At 37.8% G+C, this 15196-nt stretch overlaps 1 protein-coding gene across 1 annotated transcript in view; it reads right to left on the bottom strand.

Moving 5' to 3' along the window:
- The window catches only part of LOC149299919 (propionyl-CoA carboxylase alpha chain, mitochondrial-like), a 166654-nt gene that overhangs the window by 128115 nt on the left and 23343 nt on the right, over window positions 1-15196 (bottom strand). The gene's annotated exons all lie outside the window — the stretch shown is intronic.

Raw genomic sequence — 15196 nt, 5'->3', positions numbered from 1 at the left:
TCTCCTTTTCTTTCACAATATTGTCTAAAACAAATTGTGAGGGTAACAATATCACTTAGCGTAATAAGGGTTATAAACCTGGTACTGCTCAGGGAGATTGCAATTTTGTTAATTAGTGAAAGTGGAAACTTCATTTAAAAAAAAAAAAATCTATATAGAATGTCTACAAAGTGAAACACTACAGAGCCAATTCTTTCACATTTGTATGCTGTCTGTAGGGGGATCCTTCATATATTGCTAGGTAGGAAAGTAGGATCAAAAAAGCTGTATCCAGGAGGAAGGCTACACATCGGAGAAGATTTTTAATTCTACATTTTGTTTCTGCATGTGAATATATGTTTTAAGTGGCCTAATCCTTAAAGAAAAGTAAGGCTACTACATATGTCTATACAAACCATACTGTTGGAACCAAGCTTAACTTTCTATGGAGGACCTTTGGAAACACAGGGGTAATTCATTAATCATTGCTATTTATAAGTCTTTTTTCCTATACAAAGCATATAACTTAGGCCAGTGACACTGAAATAACCGATGTGATCCACCAGGGGAAAAAAGAAAAAAAAAAAAGGTATGTACAATCTGCTAGACTCACTTCTGTCATTTCTGTAGACTTTGCCATCTATATAGGTTTGCAGCTCTCCAATTCGCTCTTCTAGCACCACCATTGCTTAATTTGGTCTATAAACAGTTTTATGCCAGTGTGTCTGGTGCATGTGAAAAGGTCTAAGCATTCTGTGGATGGTCAGGACATTTTTGGCCAAGAGATATAGTACACAAGTTAGAAGAGAAGAACACATTCTAATGACCAGACGATGATGGTTTCAGATGGTGAAGGAACCTGCTTTGACTTTAGCCAAGTTGGAAGAGAGTTGATGACAGGAGAGGAAATTCTTGTGTGCAAGTAAAGTCAGGGTTTTGTGAATAAACTTCTTGGTATTCTTGTAAAAGTCATGGCCTGCCTTCCACAAAAGTATTCTTATACCAAGTGAGTTATAAAAGTTTTGGTTCCAAAACAGCTTTAAACAGAAACAGAAGGATAGCAGAAAATAATTAGTTGTACCAGTGAAGAATTGTATATATATATAATAAAGAATCAAAATTGTATAAGCTTATACAACTTTATCTACAATAATTGCTTAAAGAGCGCGTGCATTTATATGGTTGTAATGAGAAAAAGAAAACTGGTGGGACAGATTATTCCACCGAAATTATGTATTTGTCACACTATTTCAAGAGCAATGCACCGCTCTGGCGTTTAAATGGCTCTGTAAGTAAGGACCTTGGTTTCGTAGGTTTTCAAACAAATTCATGTAGCTCAACAATACCACACAATTCTTCACTGGAAACAACCATTTTTTTGCACTCCTTTTTAGGTTTATATGTTTGTTTCCGCTAAACATGGGTAGGGGCGATTTCTACTTAATTAACTGAACAGTATTTAATTACACCTATTTTTTAGCACCTAACCACTCCTTTTCACTTATCTGTAATGGCTATATATACCCAAGATCAAAACTTAGGGTAGGAGATACGGGTCATATTCTTAGCATGTATTCCCATCAACAACTATAGATTGACTCCCCTTGTGTCAAATCTGGTTTGAATATTTCAGTATGCACATACATTATAAAATATACTTGCGATCATCTATAAGATAAACTAGACACGAGGAGTAATGTAACTAGATAGACAAGTGCTGTATATGAAAGTCAACAGAAGGACTAGTGGGGCTGGCCGGTCATCACATACATTTGCAATGAAATACGGAGGAGCGTTCCCAATTTCCATTTGTCTTTAGAATGTCAAATAAAATGCATTGGTAAATAGATTGTTTTATTGAAGGCGCAATTCATCAGTGTAGGCTTGGAAATCAGTAGGAAATGTAAACAGTTTAATTAAACCAATGCCTTTTTGCGCAAATAAAATGGCCCGCATATCTGAAGACCCAGTTTCCACAAGGAAAACATGTAAAAGCCGCATTACAAAGATACTTTGCATTTTAAAGCATGGGACCTTAATTACCCTGACTGTAAATTGGTTAAACACTACAAAATAATGAGTTCTGGACAACCATCTCTTTTAGGTTTTGTTCATCTGAGCACGTTTGAAATGGTAATGTTAATTAGGACGCATTGTAGCCATACTAAATAATATGCTTCGAGTTTTAAAAGAGTTCTGGATTTCAATCAATAAGCAGAGTAATTTAGGGTACGCTCCAAGACCAATTACAAAATACGGTATCCCACCACCTTTTTTCAGCATTCGCTGCCTAGCGCACCTGGAAGGTAAATCTTGCCTGTAATGTTACGGCTATACGGTAGCACTATAAATCTCATAGCTTTCTTAGGTTGTGTAGAAAAGCTTTTAGAATAGGTTGTAGATTGAGATGGCCATTAGAATTCTTATCTTAAAATTTACCCCTAAGTATATCTGCTGAAGCCATAAAAAAAAAAACAATTCTGTAAAGTTCAAGTGAGGACATAAAACTGCGGGCCTAGTGATAAAAAATATATAATTTCTTTGGAGACCAAACAAACTGCAAACAATGGGACAATCAGAAAAGCCACTTCTGATACCACTGGGCAGAAGATTGGCCTTTGCTTGAGTGGTTACCTTCTGCCAGTGTTAAGGATGTGGGCTCGGTAAGAGATTGTCCACTAGCCTGGGTGTGCTCTGGAATGTGACCCATTTTCCCAACAAGTCAGACAGCGCTGAGGTGGTGAGAGTAGAACAGATGTTGTCCAAAAGGTGTAATGCAATCCAGTGTAGCTCTGAAAATGTGTATACGAGGCCTAAGAATTTAAGATCCTTGCAGATGTCCTCAAAATGGATTTGCATCGCCATTCTATAAGCTTGAGTTGATATTAAATGAACGCTGTATTACAATGAGCTTTTCTAGCTGTACATAAATACACTTCCTCCTCGTATCTGGTCCGCCGGACTCCAGTAGGATAACAATTGCATTTTGTTTTGTATTTCTTAAATGTTTAGTTTGCCATTGTTTTATAAAAGGGGGCTATATTACGGATATCCGCAATTAGAACTATTTCAAGTACTTATGCGTTAGAACTGTTATAGCTGGTTATCATTTTGATGGTTTAAAAAAAAACTTCAAGTCTGCTTCTCCAGCCCTGTAAGTGGTATTTCTTCCTTAAGATTGCATATATATTTTTATAGGTTACAAATAAAAACTATGCAAATGGCCAATAAAAGGCAACAAAAAAAACTGAAACTGGAGGAAAAGGCACAGTGAAACAACTAGGAAAATACTTTGGTCCTATGGACATGGCCCTAACCCTTTTGTAGGCACTTATATACAAATGTAAAAGTACTTATAGTTTCCCTTTGCACTGTCCTGTGAAATTTCTCAGCAATTCACAAATATAGGATAATAAGGATACAGCATTTTTTTTCTATTTTACAGCTCGTAACGCAAATGACTCCCAGTGTGGTAACACAGGTCAGCCTCTGTAGATGGAGTACGGATTTATTGGTCTGAAAAAGTGAGCACTTTCCGCTAGCTATTCAAGAACAGATTTAAAAGGCACACCAAGTAATGAATTACGAAATGATGAAACTCCCTGAAAAATAATAATGTATATTAATATACATACACACACCTAGCTTTGAGACTGGAGAGTCCTCCTAAGGCTATGCAATGCAGGACTATCCTATTTATATTTATATATATATGTCCTGAGGAAAGTCAGCAATGACTGAAACGCCGACTTTGTTTGAATAAAGAGAGATTGTTAATTTAAAGACCTGGAGTGCTGACCATCTTTTGAAAGTGCTTATATATATTATATATATACCGTATTGGCTCGGATATAGGCCGCCCCCATATATAGGCCGCACCCTAAAAGTTTGGTGCTTTTTTAAAGAAAAAGTTTTTTTCTTTAAAAAAGCACCAAAAAAACATGCTGCCAAGATATGCTGCCACTCTCTCCCCCCCACGAGATATGCTGCCACTGTCCTCCCCCCCCCCGAGATATGCTGCCACTGTCCTCCTCCCCCCGAGATATGCTGCCACTGTCCCCCCCCCGAGATATGCTGCCACTGCCCCCCCCCCGAGATATGCTGCCACTGTCCTCCCCCCCCCCAAGATATGCTGCCACTCTCCTCCGTTCCCCCCCGAGATATGCTGCCACTCTGCCCCCCCCCCGACTTACCAGAGCAGATTCCCGGGTGTCTTGCGGGGCCGGCGGGGGACATCTACGCAATACGCGTATACAACTTCCGGTGCCGGCACTCAGCGGATGTGCCGGCACCGGAAGTTCTATACGCATATTGCGTAGATGTCCCCCGCCGGCCCCGCAAGACACCTGGGAGTCTGCTCTGGTAAGTCTTGGGGGCAGAGGTAAAACGCATTGTGCGGACGGTCACCGGCGGCGGCGATGCGGGTAAACAACCTCCGCAGCCGGTGACCATCCGCACGATGCGCTTAGACAACCTCCCGTGCCGGCACCCCCCCCCCCCCCGTGGAAAGTGCTGGCAGGGGAGGCTCTCTGAGCGTATCGGAGAGTAGGATGCAGGTCCCCTGCACCGCTGCGGGGGATCTGTATCCTAACCCCACTGCCTGCCCGGCAGCAGCTAAACCCCGAATATAGGCCGCACCCCCACTTTAAAGACTTAAAGTGGGGCCTACATTCGAGCCAATACGGTATATATATTGCAGAGGATTGTATACGCCGGACATTAGACTTTTAAACATGTTATTAGATATGACTATAACAAAACTCATGGGACTCGAAGGAGTTGCTTTTTTGTCCACAGACAACTTTTTTCTCAGAAGAAGAAAAAAACAAAAACATTAATGATGTTATTTTAATAAACACTTTTTTTGGCTCAGTCAAGTCCCATGAGTGCTCTCTTGAGTGATTCCAACTATACATATTTTTTTAAAATCACAAATGATATATTCACAAAGAATCTACGGCATGAGAAAATTTAGATATGGTAAGCATTTGCCAAATATAGTTAAGTTTTGTTTTTGTTTTGTTTTTTTAATACCAGATGGGAATTACAAAAAAATAAAAAGGCAAGGAGTTGAGTTCACAATCGAATTAACAAATTAATATATCACATTGTGTGCTCCATTTAAAGTCTGCATTTCTGATATGCCTTCAGAACAATTACCAGAGGTCAGCCTCAGAGCCAGAGAAAGCTTGTATCAGTCAAGCTAAGGCAGAGAAATGTGTCCCAGAGCAAATGTTCACAGGGATCCAAATGACAATAATCTTATCTGGTGGGGGCTGCAATCACCCCATCAAGATCTTTTGTTTCTTTAGGATCTTTTGCATAACAATCAGGCCATGCTTAACAGCTTGGAGGGCTGTATTGTTCACCTCCCTCCGAGTTTTACACACTGTACTTTCTGCTGAACAACAGAAGCAGGAATTTCAGATAAACATAATTTAAAGGTAGGTCGAACCGATGTCTTCAATGGTATGGCCCTACCTGGAGAAAACTTTTGTTGGAGTGAACTTTGTATTCTCATACTGTGTCATGCATTGCTAATCAGGGATAAACTGCAAAAGCTCAGATCCCACTGAAAAGCCTGGCAGGGTATTTGGCTTTCTTTTCTTCTACTCTGTTTATTTCCAATAGAAGCATATTCATCAAGAGAACAAACAACTAGCCAACAAGAGGGGACATTCTACAACAAAACATGAATTACGGACGTGTGCTCAAACTGTGGATGTGCCTCTGCTAATGATCACATTTACAGCACATCTTAAATGAATTACAACCATGTTCGCTTAACCCGGTACGAACAGTCCTTAATAATTACCAGCAAGTTACACGTCGGAGGCTTTCTGCAAAGGGACAGCAGGAAATACTGCAATCTTGAGAATTTGGATACTCTAGGATTTATCTAAAAGCCATAAATAAGGTGTCCCAAGTCAGGTGTCATCTGTAGATGTCAATGACAGGGGCTGGACACCGGATGCAAATGTAAATGACTTATCACACTCCAATCATGAGAATCGTAAGCTGAAGCAGCAGGCCATCTTCACAAATCTTAACACTTTGCTTGGCTATTATTAGCGCAGGGTAATTAAGTAACAGCACAAGGCAGTAAGAAAAACATGAAAATGTGACTGTGGTAGAAAGACCTAGATAGAGGGTTTCTTACTAAAGTCAAATTTTATGTGGGATTAAATTAAATATGAGAGCAACTAGCAATGGCACGCAAAAATCAGCAGAGGGGGCTACTAGGCTGGCATGAAAATCACACCAGACATAAGGACGGTGGGGGATTCCACTGGAGACCTACGTGGCTCCGCTTCTCCAATGCAACAATATGGAACACCACTGTTAGCACTTGGACAGGCAAAACTTTTATACCAGCTTTTTCTTCAATGTGTATTGTTGTCGCCAAATAAATATTCAAAATCACCATCCTGCATGGAGTCATCTGGCATTCACTCCCAAAAGTCCTGTTCACCAACACACAACACCAAGTCTATATCCCTCATCAACGGTTGGGTTGTCCTAAAACGGCGGTGGGGCATCTTAACAAATGAAGAGAGGCGTATGATGAAGGACATGGCAGGCTAGCCTACAAAACACACGAAAGCCTGTACTGCACTTAAAAATTCTCTCTTATCTTCGCTTCCACAAATGATTAAGCAGTAACCCAGTGCACACAGAAAGTGTGTGTTGTCGTTGCCACTGGCATCAACAATAATTACTGCTTGATCATCAGTGAGATTTGGGAATGCAAGCATCTTCTTCCTCTGGAATCAAATCTTATAATGCAGGCAAAGCACAGGATACAAACTGCCAAGGAAAGTAACAATTTACTACATTGATTATGTGAGCAGCTGCCTGCCATTTAACCAAAGGCTTTGAAATATGCCCTTGATCCAACCAGACCCCAAGCTGTATGCATATTTCCAATTACATAATGACATGGCAACTAAGATTAAGTGTTAACGTGTAGGAAATGATTTAAAAATAGGCCTGAAATAGGGAGAAGCTTCACAGTGATATTTTTAAAACTGCATATGACAATGTTTATAATTTGGAAAAGCATGGTAGGGGTACTTTCATTTTTTGTTTTACATTTCATAAGAATTTATTTTTTGTGTCTGAGTTTGCAAATTTTTTCCCCAATAAAAGTCAGTAGTAGAGACGATAATGTTTTATAGTGGTCTTCAAATGAAATGCTAAGATAAGAATAGAATACGACAGAGGATCGTTTATAAAAAAAAAAAAAACTAACAAAGTGGTTGTTGTATAGAGCAACCAAATCACAACTGTGAGACCCGGCATAATACACAAGACGGTAGATTTGGGGATTGTACCATACACGGGGAAGCTTAATTAGCGGACTACAGAGCTCAAGAGCCAATCTTTAGTTCTACCTGCATGTTATAAAATATATCTGCATACAAAAAATATGGTTTTAATAGAAGGGAGGGGAAAGATCACATTACTTTCAATAATATTAACCATTTTTTATGTTTTCCAATAACAGTGCAACATAAGTGTCATAGTTGCAGGGATGGCTCTTATTACCATTGTTGGATCAGTTTACTACATTGGTATTAGCAGAGCAGATTATAAATGAATATAGCACAGCTCAATGGCAATGTATATATGCAAAAATATAATTTAAAAACCTCTCGAAAAGTAAATAAATATGACATGATTTAGCGGGGTTTTAAACTCACAAAAACAGATACTGAAACAAATAAGAATCCTATGTGTAAAAGTGAAAGTCACAATGTTCATGGTCAAGACACAACGGATTTCTCAGAGAGGTCCAAAAACAGCTCTTCAACCTCAATGCTTCCTTAATCTTTATTAAATCTGTTTACATTTATAAGAAGGTATAAAAAAAACATTTTCCATGCAATCCTAAGCAGGACAGATCACATAGAATAAAAACAACATCAGTGTGAGGACCCCTGACAGAGGAGGTCAAGTGATTTTAATAAGGTAAGTTTTGAAGAGGGCAGCTTTCACAAGCAGTGTGCGATTCGCGGCAGTGTCATTAAATCACGCAAGCCGCTGGTCGAAGCGCCAGTCGTTTCCGCACTAAAATTACACAATAGCTGGAAGGTTTATTAAAGTGTATAAAATCACTTTTTTTTTTTTTTTTTTTTACATACTGGAGCATGTACTCAATGCACAGGTTTGTTTCATAAAGCAATTTCGAGATCTCACTTTTCAAGAAGAGCAATATAAAAAAATAAAGAAGCTTTTTCATAAATACAAACAGACAAAATTGGAGAGGAACAATAGGGAAAATTGTCCAAGAAAATGTCATGCTAAGTAGGTTTAGAAATGGAACGAGCAGAAGGAAAAAAAAAAAAAATATTCCCCATTAAAGCGATTAGCATATCACACACTGTGCTTCAATATGGTGCTATGGGGATCTCTGTAACAATAGCCTTAGATAATGTCCAGTCCATAACTAAGCCCTGGCAATCACCAAATTACTTCTGCCTCCTTTCACATTTAGGAAAGCATTCATATAAAAAGTTTAGTACTTGGGCTGCCTTTGATGTTTTAAGAGTTACATTGTGCCATTGAAGTTGCTGAATGGTGTCAGCATTTCATGCACCCTAAACAAAAACAAAAATCAAGTATTTATTAATTATAAGGGGGGGGAGGGAATTTTTTTTTTCTTTGTTGCGTTCTACGATGACCTTCAATCCACCCAACTCTGCAGTGATTTGATTCATGAGCAACTCAAGTGATTAGCGCAGGCATTTGTCTCTCCCGGCCAGCTCTGCTTTCTCTAACCTAGAAGAGCGTGTCTTCTCAGAGAGATGTGCTTTAAGACTGGCCTCGTACGCCATTATAAAACTGGGCTGAGCAGCCACACGTAACCTCCCCAGATTACAAGAGACCCCGTTTGACTTTGAAATAACAAAAATAAAAACAGCTTGTGGCCAGACTGTCTGTGCCACTGGAAGATAAAAAGGTATCGTATTGTGTATTTTACGGCACATACATTCAAAGGGACTGACAGACTAAGACAAACCCATACATTAGCAGAAGGGGGTCCTGCTCAAAAGCTTACAATTTAGACCATGAAGTGATTTTAGAGCATGATTAAAATATGGAATTTATTTTAAAAACAAAAAAGGTTTGCTGTAGCATCTCGCAGGCAAAATCCGTTTTAAAGACAGAAAAGCAGCCTTTTGTCCCTAAATCTGGGGTAAGCAAGGGCTAAAATCATTCTCTGCCTCTCGCAGGGAAGGAAGACCGCATGAACAGGAACTTCCTTACCCTGTGTTCCAATATCCGCAGCACGTATTTATGTGTTGCGCTCACCCACAGCAGTCAACAAAGTATTATTTTATCACAAACAAATAGCAAGCATCTATAAAAACACAGCTGTTTGTAACACATTATAAAAAAACTTTTCTAGAATGAAAACTGCTGGAATACATTTGAATAAAAAAATCTAAACTATTTTCACTATAATGTTATGCAATATGGATTGGTACGTATGTATCAAAATAACCCTCATTTGAGCAAAGGAGCAGCAGTGATATAATATTTTGTTTATTAAAATCCATAGATCCAAAATGACAATTTAATTCAGCGCCACCATGAAACACTCATCTGCAGCAAATTGTGTGGCGTATTTTATAGCCAACGTGCCGATCTCATTCATTTTAAGATAGACAAGAGAAACTTATTATCAGGATAGACTAAGGGATCTCAATAGAGGAAAGAAGAGAGAGAGGAGATGTAATAGAAACATTTAAATACATAGAGATTTATCAGTGCAGGAGGAAGTTTATTCCGAAGGAAGGGAAGTGTCAGGCGTGAATGTAATTTTACTTTAATGAGAGGGTGGTAGATAAGTGCAAAGTGTCCCAGCACAAGTGGTAGAGGTTAGCACGGACGAAGTTAAACACGCATGAATTGGCATAAAGCTATACTGAATATAGATCAAGAACCTGATTAAGGTCAGAGTCTTCACATCAGGAAAAACCGGCAGGCTATACGAGCCGATTGGTTCTTATCTGCCGTCAAATTCTGTTTCGCGCATAAAATTCCTGATTAAATGGGGCACACACCTCCAATGTATTAGCAGAAAAAGAATCCCATTCATCACAAAACAAAAGACAGTGACTTATTGAAATGCCGTCAGCACTATGGCAAGCACGTTATACCAATACAACGAATCAGTCATATTTAAATTATACCACTAGAGGAGTCATCCCCGTCAAAGAAACCCAAACTATTTTCTCATGGCTGCCAAAAAAAAAACACGACACCGCTGATTGTATTCAGAATATTTTTTGAATGATGGACGTACTAATGCAGGTATTAACCACATAGTAGCGATCTAAAGCACTTTTGAAACATAAGCACACTGGAATGTATATAGCATGTGTGCTTATTTACCTCCCTGAGGTGTAGTACCCTAATTCCCATAAAAATGTGTCTAGCAAATTAACTGTAAACAAAGCTGTACAAACAAACCTAGACAAATTTCCTTTTAACATACATATAAAACTGATGTAAAAAAAAATGTAGAATTTTTTTTTTTTACACAAACAGGATAAAAGAATAAAACTGTTTTGTTTTTTTAAATATATAAAAAGGATATTGATCGGACACATTGATAATGCAGCTAGACATCATCTATGGTTAATAGTGAAAGAATTACAGCTTGTAATAATATCAGAGCTGGACAAAAGCCAGGTAGCCGAGGCTCCCAAAATTTTATAACAGGAACCTAACTTTTTGTGATTCTTTTACATTGATATTTATGGGCAAATAGTGTCCTAGCATTTGACGTTTGGTTCCGTATTATTTTGACCAATTCTGTATAGGTTTTACTTTTCTATGGTAAACATGGCTTCAGCAAACCCTTATACAAATAATGTATATTTTTCATGAAAATGCAAAAGAAAACAAAAAACCTTATTGGCTTCATAAGAACATTAATGATTTGCTATATATTTTTTTTGCAATAGAATGTCTTATAAGACCAGAAGCATTCTGCTTCTTTTTCATTTGTTCCAAACACACATTTCATAAGAGGAAACATATGTATTCGCGTTAATATTGTAATTTTTACATTTACAAAATTTAAGTACCAAAAATAATGCTTCTAAGTTGACTTTGCCATCTATGAACGGTGAGTGAAGTGACCGCCAATTTGGGGTTTTCAAAAACTGAGAACAGATGGAAATAACAAGAAGAACAATGCTATGCATACGATGTGATGACACGTTATGTTGCAAAAAGTTATACCAAAGCATTACTTAAATAAAGAACAATATTTTCTGTTTGTTGAGTCTGAGTAGGTCCATTGGTTGCTCTATGTGAAAATAAATACAATTTATCAGAATGAATGGATTTAGGACACATTTATCAGTCATAGGTATTGACAGCAGTTTCTACTTTGAAGGTTTTACATGGGTTACATTCTTGTGTTCCTAATAATTTGCCTCACAATTCATGAACTATGCTTCCCCTGTGGTCACCTTTTTCAATGTTTACAAATCTAGAACCACATCAAGTACCTGTTTGGTTTACCATAGCTGCCAATGGATGGATCATTGTTCCTTAACCAGCATATCGAGATAATTGGAGGTCGCGGTGCAGAAAACAAATGTTTAATGCTCGTTAAAAATATTGGGCTCAAAAAAAAAAAAAAAAATTCTCCAACATGCACAAGAAAAAGTTGGGGAGACACAAATTCCCTTTACGCATATGAAACATACGGATGTATTGTTTGCATTAGTATTTTTTTTTTTTTTTTTACCAGGGATTGAATGAACTAGCAAGAGTTTAATAATACTATCCAGTAAATCTTAATAACATCATGTAAATTCTTCAGTATTTTAATGCAAATATAATTTATAAATTTGGCCCTTTAACTAAGCGAATTTAAAATACCACGTTTTGGAGTGATTTGATGGCCCTATGTATCTTTTCACACAACAAACTACAAATAATGGTGTATACTTTACTTGGCACTTAAAGCAAAGCCCTCAGGAAGGAAAAGAAAAAGTGAGAAACAATTTCACAAATTAAGATCTCTCCTAGCCCTCAAATCAAGTACTTTTCCTTGACTCATTAAGGCCATAATGAACAAGAAGGCAGTCCTTTGCTCATCCAAGTGGGATTACATGCAAACTGAGCCCACCATGTGTTAATTGAAGACAAAGCACTGCTTTCGGTTCATTACTGCGCTCGTATTGTAGGACATTGACTTTACCATGTCTTCTCTCGAATCAGACATGTTGCACCTGCACTGATCTGACTCAGGACATGATTAAACAACCACGGCACATAACCACAAATTGCACCGATTGTTCTCTCTGTAATAGTTTAGCATTTACTCGAGTCACTTTACTGACAATAGCATCAGTCCTTTATTATTAGAACTGAATTGATTTTTAATAAATACGCAATGAATTGCCAAGCGTAGTCCCTGTACAGCTGCATTCGAAAATGCAACACCACCCTTGGCAGTTAAGTAAACTTTTAGAATTATTTAAATCATATTTACTTCCTCAAGAAATACATATTTAAAAGGAACACACGAGTACCAAAAATTATTCTAGATTATATTGCGAGAAAAAAAAAAAAAAAAGGAAAAAAAAAATGACAAGCACACAATCTCAGTGCTACTTTGGGATAATTTAGCAATTCATATATAGTGGTGTAACAGTCAAGACACAAGAGCAAGGAAGCATTTTAATGATTAAATAATAATAATTCAGTGGCTAATATTCCAAATACAGAAATGACCAGGTGAAAAAAAATGTCCATGTGAACTAATATCTACTTATCAGGAACAAATCAGAAATGTTGCTGATTTTCCGATGCTAAATGCTATAATACTAAATACTCCCATTTTGTTGAAGTCGGTGAGGACTGCAAGAGCAGAAAATACACGGGGTAATCTAGGAAATACAGAGGCTTGGATTATCTGTTTAAATACAGCTTTGGGTCACGCACATGTTGTTGCTACATAACAAAACTATGCAGCAATGCATACAGCTAATTTGAGCTATTTCACGTCCTGAACATGAATTCAATAAACATTTAATAGTTTGGATGTCCATAACAAAAGAACTTTTGTGTTTTGTTAATACAAAGCTTGACACTATTTTTAGTATTCTAGAGTATGTGTTATGTACTGTGATGTTCATGTGGCAAGTACCGTTTAAGTTTTCAGTCGTCATAGAATGCTTATTTATTGAAGTCTCACCTGCTGGCATAAAAACGTAGTGGCAGAAGGAAGGTATTGCTACATCCTGGTGCCAAGACGGGTCAAGGGCTTGTTCACAAAAATAAAATTATTATTTATTGTTTTATATAGCGCTATCAAATTCTGTAGCGCTGTATAACTGTACATCTCAAAATCAAGACACAGTCTGTAATGCCCCATGAAATAGCTGTGTGTATTGTATGTAGAAAGAGAGTAGACGTCGAAAAAGAACATGTGACCATTTTTATTGACCAACTGCTGATGGGTATATTGCATTGTGTTATGCAGCTATGTAAAACAGCCGAGATGCGGGCTTGTCGCATTTTATATTCTTGAAGACGTGTGTATTATTTAGAGTGCTACTCAAACTTTTCCAGCACTTTTCATACACCAGGGCAAGGAGGCAAAGAGACTTTTACTGCTGCATCACAAGTATTAACAGCTCAACTTTGCAGCTTGCATCATAAATTGCAGGTGTGGGTTTACTTTATATATCAGAAACACTTAAATTGCGTTGTGTTTAACATGAAAAAGTTACTCCTCAAAAAGGGCATTATTACATCGTGTTTGTGCAAGTACTTTTTTCTCCTTTGCAGTAGAAGGCTTTTGACTGCCTTTTTTTAGCTTTCCTTTTTTTTTATCTCACTCCACTTTATTCCCTCACTTCAAACTCTTCCTGATAGGTCCTACCTCAATTTTATATGACCCAGAAAGACGCCAGTTGTCCTACAACTTATCTTGCCCCTGTGTGACAGACCAACAGACTGGTATTTACTTAAATCGGAAGAGATCCTCATGGTGCAGGGAGAGTTGGCAGAAGAGTTGTGGTTTAAACTCCCAGACTTTACTATTTGCTATGTAAGGACAACAACTTTCTCCAGGAAGAAGGGCCTGTATAATGCATAATTCCATTAGCAAGGAGACTTTGAGGAAATCTTGGCGACCTAACTATACAGGACCAGCCAAGCTCTCCCTTTAGCAAAAGCTCATTGTTGTTGGTTCTTCATGATACATAGTGAAACGAAGGTGCTGAAACCACAAGTCTTCTACAAACTCTCTGGTCAACTCTCCTTTTAGGGAAAGGACACCAAAGTATCGAGGTAGGGGTTAAGATTTATCAACAACAAACTAAAACAAGAAGAGAAGACAGCTTAGTGTACTGACTGGTCTATTAAAGCAACACAAGAGAAGACTCAAGAGCATAACAATGTATTATGTCTTCTGCACAGCCTTAAAGGTAAACAATCACATATATAGTTTATATATAGGAAATAAATATAGGAAAAAAACTCAAAACCACGTCGAGCTTTTCCCGATTTAACGGCAGCAAATTAGTTAAGGCGCAACTGTAGTACCTTGGCTAGTTAAATGTGTTCCTATTTGGCCGCAGTATATATAGGTGCGTGTCTTGAAATAAAATTGTCAAGCTTCGGTGAATACTCAAATAATGTAAAACAATATCTCACTGCTTGTGAATCATATCTTACCGTATTGAGAGCTCAGAGAATTGTAAGACAAGACAATACAAATCTGTCTGCTATAGTAAAGAATATTTGGACATCATGACCGAAAGCTTCCCCCCCCCCCCCCTCTGTGACCATGTGCAACCCAAGGACCAGTCACTTTACCCCCCCCAATGTCTTCCTTTACCCAACTTTAATAGCCTGTTAACCCTCATAGCCAAGCTTTACTTTCAATAATTTCCCATATGCCATGCACAGCTTTTAAACCACTGAAGATATTTTATTTCAACAATAATAAAAAACACACACGCACTAGGACATCATCCTGCCTCATAAGAAACAATTGTCTGAAGACAATGGATGCTGCAGGTAAGAATAAGCTGAATTTCACTTTGTAACCTGTTATAACCCTGCTACGAGACAAAATACACAAAAAAAGGAAAACGCAATAAGATCACAGCAACCAAAAAGTGTAGAATATATACACAAAGATTAACATTTCATTATTTTGTCGTGTGTTTATTCACTC

Source organism: Sceloporus occidentalis, unplaced genomic scaffold (assembly GCF_023333645.1).
Source record: "Sceloporus occidentalis isolate IW3139 unplaced genomic scaffold, rSceOcc1.0.p SCAF_27, whole genome shotgun sequence".
NCBI lineage: Eukaryota > Metazoa > Chordata > Lepidosauria > Squamata > Phrynosomatidae > Sceloporus > Sceloporus occidentalis.
The sequence above is the reverse complement of the archived record's forward strand: the minus strand, read 5'-3'. Positions and strand labels throughout refer to the sequence as shown.